Source organism: Paramisgurnus dabryanus, chromosome 19, assembly GCF_030506205.2.
Source record: "Paramisgurnus dabryanus chromosome 19, PD_genome_1.1, whole genome shotgun sequence".
Taxonomy (NCBI): Eukaryota; Metazoa; Chordata; class Actinopteri; order Cypriniformes; family Cobitidae; genus Paramisgurnus; species Paramisgurnus dabryanus.
The window spans coordinates 6,897,272-6,903,166 of NC_133355.1; the positions used below are offsets into that span (position 1 = coordinate 6,897,272).

Below are 5,895 nucleotides of genomic sequence, written 5' to 3' on the forward strand. Positions count from 1 at the left end.
GTGTGAAAACGCAGATTATAAAAAGTACATAAAGTGCCAGCAGAGGATCCAAAATAATGAAAAAAAAAAAAAACATCCAATGCAACTTGGAAATTGTAGTCAAAATACATCTACAGCAGCATGCTAAAGCAGTACCAACGCCAGGGCAAAAGACTCAAATTCCCAGAATGCACCTGCACCCACCCATTCATTCCCACCAATCAGGATCAACGGCATTTTTCAAACCGCTACTGACTCGTTTTCATGCTAAACAGTACGGCTGGGGTAAGTTTGACTTTCATTCCTTTACATCGCGCAGATCTGTTCCATATTTGTTCCTATTTTGTTCTTCACTGTGATTATTTTTGTCTTTATGCGAGAAGTGTTTTAATTTAAAGCACACACAGGAAACATTAAGAGTAAGTTATACACTGTACACAGTAACGTTAGGAACTTGAACATGCGGTTTTTCAGTGAGCAAAGTAACATGCAAAATGCCTGATAAACGAATCAATTCGATGTTTAAAACTTTAAAAATAAAACGGCAAGATTACTTGTGTTGGAGATGTTCAGCTAACTGTAGCAAATGGCTCTTTCTGCTATTTTAAACGATAACCTTAGACGATTTCTGTTGTTTAAAAGCTCATTGCTGTAGGTAAGTTCTGATAGATGCTGCTTATTTTGCAAGCCTGTTTTAATAGCTTTATTCTGTTTAGTAACCAAGCCAGCTTCACTTTAAGTTTAAGATAAACTAACGTTAGATGTTGTTGTAAAGAAGCTTGGAGTCAAAATATATTTTAAAGTTGTATGATTGTCTTCTTTTTTTAATATGATGTCTATCCATGTTTGTGTTTACAGAGGTCATGTACCATGTGGTCGACCTTGCTGACGCTGAAGAGGTTTCTGTGTAAAAATGATGTAAGTTAAGTTTAATCTTTTAATTTAATATTGTTTTAATTCATGCCCATGTCATGCTGGCTACCAGTCAAATATCGCATACAATTAAAAATACTATTAATCACCAATAAAACCTTAAAAGGCCCAGCACCTTCGTATCTTAGAGAATTAATATCAGAATACAATCCAACACGTACACTGCGGTCGCAAAATTCTGGTCTCTTAATTTTCCCTAGAATATCAAAAGTGTCTAAGCTCTGAAATGATTTGCCAACTGGTATCTGTGAATCAGACACAGTCAATCACTTTAAATCTAAAGGGACACTTCACCCATTTGTATTAAGCTTTGTATCTTTAGAACCCCAGTCATGTTTTTGAATGGTCATGCATCATTTCCTGAGACAGGAGAAATACAGATTTCAGTGTTGCACTTCCTTCTTTCAATGATGTAAAAAATTATAATTTTGCATCATTGAAAGAAGGAAGTCCAATATCTTTGTTGAGGTGGTGAGACTACAAACACCCCTTTTTTAGTCAAATAGGCACCAAATTCGAAATGTATGTTACATTTCCACTACAAATATGAGACACTTTCAATAAAGATTAATGTTTCTACAGGTGAAATGCTCCATTAAAGGATAATTCTGGTATTTAACACTTTGAGTCTTATTTCTGGTTTGTTTTGGATGAATTACAGTGATGGACACTGTAATTTTGACAATGGGTCGTGTCTTTTTTTGACTCGTTTAGAAGCGTCTCTTCACTGCTTCAGAGTGGAAGTCAAGGGTCATGCACAAACATGTCATTAAAACAACACTTAACCTTCATTTTCAAAACTGTCCCTTACGAATATTAACCATGGTTTTATTGTGGTAAAAGTGTAGTAACCATGTTTTTTTGGTCAATTGATTACTATGAGCAAAACCATGGTTTTACTACACTAACCATGGTTTAACTATGGTTTTTGAAAACCATGGTTGTCAAAACCATTGTTATTTTGTGGTAGCTATGGTTTTACTACAGTAACCATGGTTTTTTTGGTCTTAACTGTAGTAAAACCATGGTTAATTTTCGTAAGGGGTGCTACTCACCGAGTGGTTCTTGGTGTTCGTTGATGATTAAAAACAAGTAGTGTAGCGAAATACAGTTTCTGTGGTGTTTTATTTGGCATTTTGTAAAATTCCATTGACTTCTCTTGGAAGACTCATTGCTCGCTGATATATCACTCTGCCGCCGGAAATGGAAAAGGGTCTGTTTACATCTGGTTGTAGTTTTTTCGCTCGGTTTCTCTCAAAAGGCTAGCATGAGCAGAGCAACTGTGCCCTCGGAGTAGGGCACAAATTTTTCCCATATTTGATGGCTCAGTGACCAGCCTTAGGTTTGAATTTGAGCTCGATTGTGACTGTCTATACGCTAGACACCAAGTTCCGTTCAGCATCCTTGTTAGGCAAAGTGGTTGTCGCCATCAAGTGGTCAAGAGTGTGCTAACGCTTCAGACTCAAATATAGAGCGGAAGAATATACGTGGTTGTGAGGTGTCTGAAAAAATAGATCCACTATAGCAAATAACACGGATTGAAATCATACATTGCTCTGATATATTTGTTTTTAATCATCAACGAACACCACAAACCACTCTGTGAGTAGCACAGTTTTGAAAATGAACGTTAAGTGTTGTTTTAATGACATGTTTGTGCATGGCCCTTGACTTCCATTCTGAAGCAGTCAAGAGACGCTTCTAAACAAGTTAAAAAGTCAAGACACGACCCATTGTCAAAATTTCAGTGACCATCACTGTAGTTCATCCAAAACAAACCAGAAATGAGACTCAAAGTGTTTAATACCGGAATTATTCTTTAAGACTTTTTTTCTTTAACAAAGCATTCACATAATTTGTCTAGTAAATTATACTTATCTCGCAAAAGTTAGCTTGTACGGAACAAAGCATTCACATAACTCGTCTGGGTAATTTACTAATGCCGCAATAGCTAGCCTGTCTGGAACCGAGCAGATATTAAAACACAACACTGTGTGACACTGCATTACATGTGAATGGCCCCTACGCTAATAGGATTTTGTTTCTCTCTCCCTGTCTCGACCTCAAACCCGAGGACATTGAGACAAACAGACCAGTTCTGGCTGCCGTGGAGGTCAACACACCACTGATCTACTGGCTGCCCTTCAACGTGATGCCCAGCCGATGCCTGACCACCGACGGAACTAGGGCTGTACGATAAGTCGCATGTGTTTGTCAGGCGCATCTCCTCAGTAATGCCGGTTCCTTGATTAGTATTAAATCGCCATCAGCTGTTTTCAGATGTAGCAGCTTTAACTACACAGAGCCGTAGTTCACTGACAATCGGGGCAATTTCGCATTAATTATCGCGGACGTATCGGCTGCGATATGTATGCGATATGGCCCAGCTTGTCAGGGAACTACGGCTCTGTAGTTAAAGCTGCTCCATCTGAAAACAGCTGATGGCGATTTAATACTAATCAAGGAACCGGCATTACTGAGGAGATGCGCCTGACAAACACATGCGATTTATCGTGCAGCCCTAGACGGAACCCGTTAAATCTCCTTATCCGTTTACATCCCATATATATATATATGTGTATATCTTTTCCTCCTAGGACTTTTTGTTCCTCCCTGAGGTTTTTCTCCTAGGGTTTTTTTTAACCCCGGGGAGTCAAGCAACATTGGCTTAACTTAGCACCCTCTTGTATACGAGACATTATTAATTTGCTCACTTGTAAAGTTTATTCATAGCCGCTGTATTTTGCTACTTATATTGTCTGTCGATTTTTCTGTTTCCCCTGCTTCTTTTAATGTAAAGCTGCTTTGAAACAACTACAAATTGTGAAAAGCGCTATATAAATAAAATTGAAATTGAAATGTCTCTTTCCTGTTTTACAGATGCAGTGAGGGAGTGATTCCCCAACATCGAGGTGGCAGAGATCCGGGACCTTCTACGGAGGAAGAGCAACAATGCCAGTTACAAGGCCTCCAGTAGTTCAAATCAGAGCTAGATGTCCATATAGTACAAGTTGTTCGCAATTGTTCTCTTCCCGGCATTTCAAAGAAAGTCGACTGTTTAAGGTTCCCCATTTTGCCAATATCTGTTTTGTGTGTTACTTTTGTGTCATTAATAAAGATCCTTTTTTGAAATGCAGTTTGTAATCTGTTTGTGTGCATTTGAACTGAATTGTTATATTATACACTTGTAGTGTAACAGCAATATTCATGCTTAAGTATAACAAAATGGGGATAAAAGTACAAATTAAATATACTTAAAATATAAAAAATACACTATAATAATATTGCACTGAAAGTACGTGTCTATGATGTTTAGGTTATAATTGAAATTCACTTTAAAAACATTATTATTGTCATAGTGGGACACTTTAAAAGCACTAAAAATAGTTAGGAAGTGCATTTGTAGAGCACTTGAAATATTACAGAGGCATACTAAATTAACATAGTTTATACTAATTATAAATATGATAGCAGTATGCACAAAATGTACTTAAACACAACTATAATTTGTGCTGCAATGGCTTTTTAAGTGTATTTCCATTAAAATTGCAATACAATGCAATTGTACTGTAAGTGTGCTTAATTACTCATAAATCTTGATTTTCAGGAGTGTATTTTAGTGCACTTGAAGTTTAAAAAAAGTTGTTCCATTTTAGCATACTATTTACACTTGAAGTGTAATCAAATAGGTGTTAAGTTGAAGTTAATACATAATTGAGTACACTTAACTATACTTGGATTTGACGAAAATAGTACAAAATCTAGAAAATATACTTAGTACACTTTTTTAAAGTATATTTTTAATAGAATTTTTTTTCACCTGGGAATTTACCTACGTAAGTGTTTTGAGAGAGACTTTTATTTTGACACTTGCCATGGGCGCCGCCATTTTGTGCCCCTGTAAAGTGCGTTCGTTTTACGTGTTTCTGGAGAGTTACGCGAGTGAGCTGGAAGAAGCAACTACACGCTGAAGAAGTGTACGGTTGGTGTGATTAGTGTTTATAACGTTAAAAGTGAAAGTAAACAACGTTTTAAACTAGTGATACACGTCAGAACCGTATGATGTTGTTTTTGAGTTTTGAATCGCGTTGATTACTCAGTTATTAAACGTGATGCAACAAGTTTTTCATCGTGTCAGACCACGAGGAAGAGAGAGAGAGTTTGTAAAGAGTTAACACGCTACGAGCCGTGTAATTTGTATTTACCCGTGTTTTATTTCGTGTATGTTACACAGTATTTGTTTTATTTGTTCAAACGAGCAGAAAACATAGTGGATGTCACAGTGTTATTTGAGGAAAGCCTTCTGAGTCGTCAGACAGGGCTGTGTATCGTTCGTCTTCTCATGCGTCGCCTGCACGTGGTACTGCAGCCTCGTGGATCGTGCTGTTGTTGTAATGATCACGGGTACAGTCGCAGAAGAGCATTGAGTGAAGAAGCTTTACCCTGCCATCCCTGGACGTCATTCAGAGTCTTGTCCACAAATTGAGTGGTGATGTACATATTTCTATTTTTCTACTGAACACTGGTAAGCAAATCATTGTTTTCAGTGAGTGAACTGTTGGATGGTTTAACTATCATTCGTGAAACTGTGATTAGTGCACATTTTTGCCAAGGAAATCAGAGACTTTTTCTGTGCACAAGTGCATTATTCATCTTTGAACCCATGGACATGGAAAGGGGTTAAAATTCAATTTTTCCTGGAACTTTTAACTGATTTACACGTTCATAAAGGTGGATTGGACTGAATAATCGGTGACTTCATTTAAAAAAGGGTTACTTTGAATTACTGTTCATGTGAAATCTGTGATCTATAATTCAAGGTTTTAAGTGAATTCCCTGTGTTATGTTGTGTTATTTTGAAGGTTTGAATTAAGCTTACTGTGTATATAGTATTCAGTGAGATCAGAATTCATTCTGAGAAAAGGTTTACACAGATTTATATTTCAATTTGATTGGTCTTACACAGACATTGAAACAAATCTG

At 37.0% G+C, this 5,895-nt stretch overlaps 1 long non-coding RNA gene across 1 annotated transcript; it reads left to right on the top strand.

The window, feature by feature from the left end:
* Positions 1–270: 270 nt before the first annotated feature.
* LOC141281071 (uncharacterized) lies at positions 271–4,048 on the top strand. The gene is made up of 3 exons (XR_012335493.1): positions 271–634; positions 838–897; positions 2,987–4,048. It is a non-coding gene; the product is annotated as an uncharacterized lncRNA (long non-coding RNA).
* Positions 4,049–5,895: the final 1,847 nt, after the last annotated feature.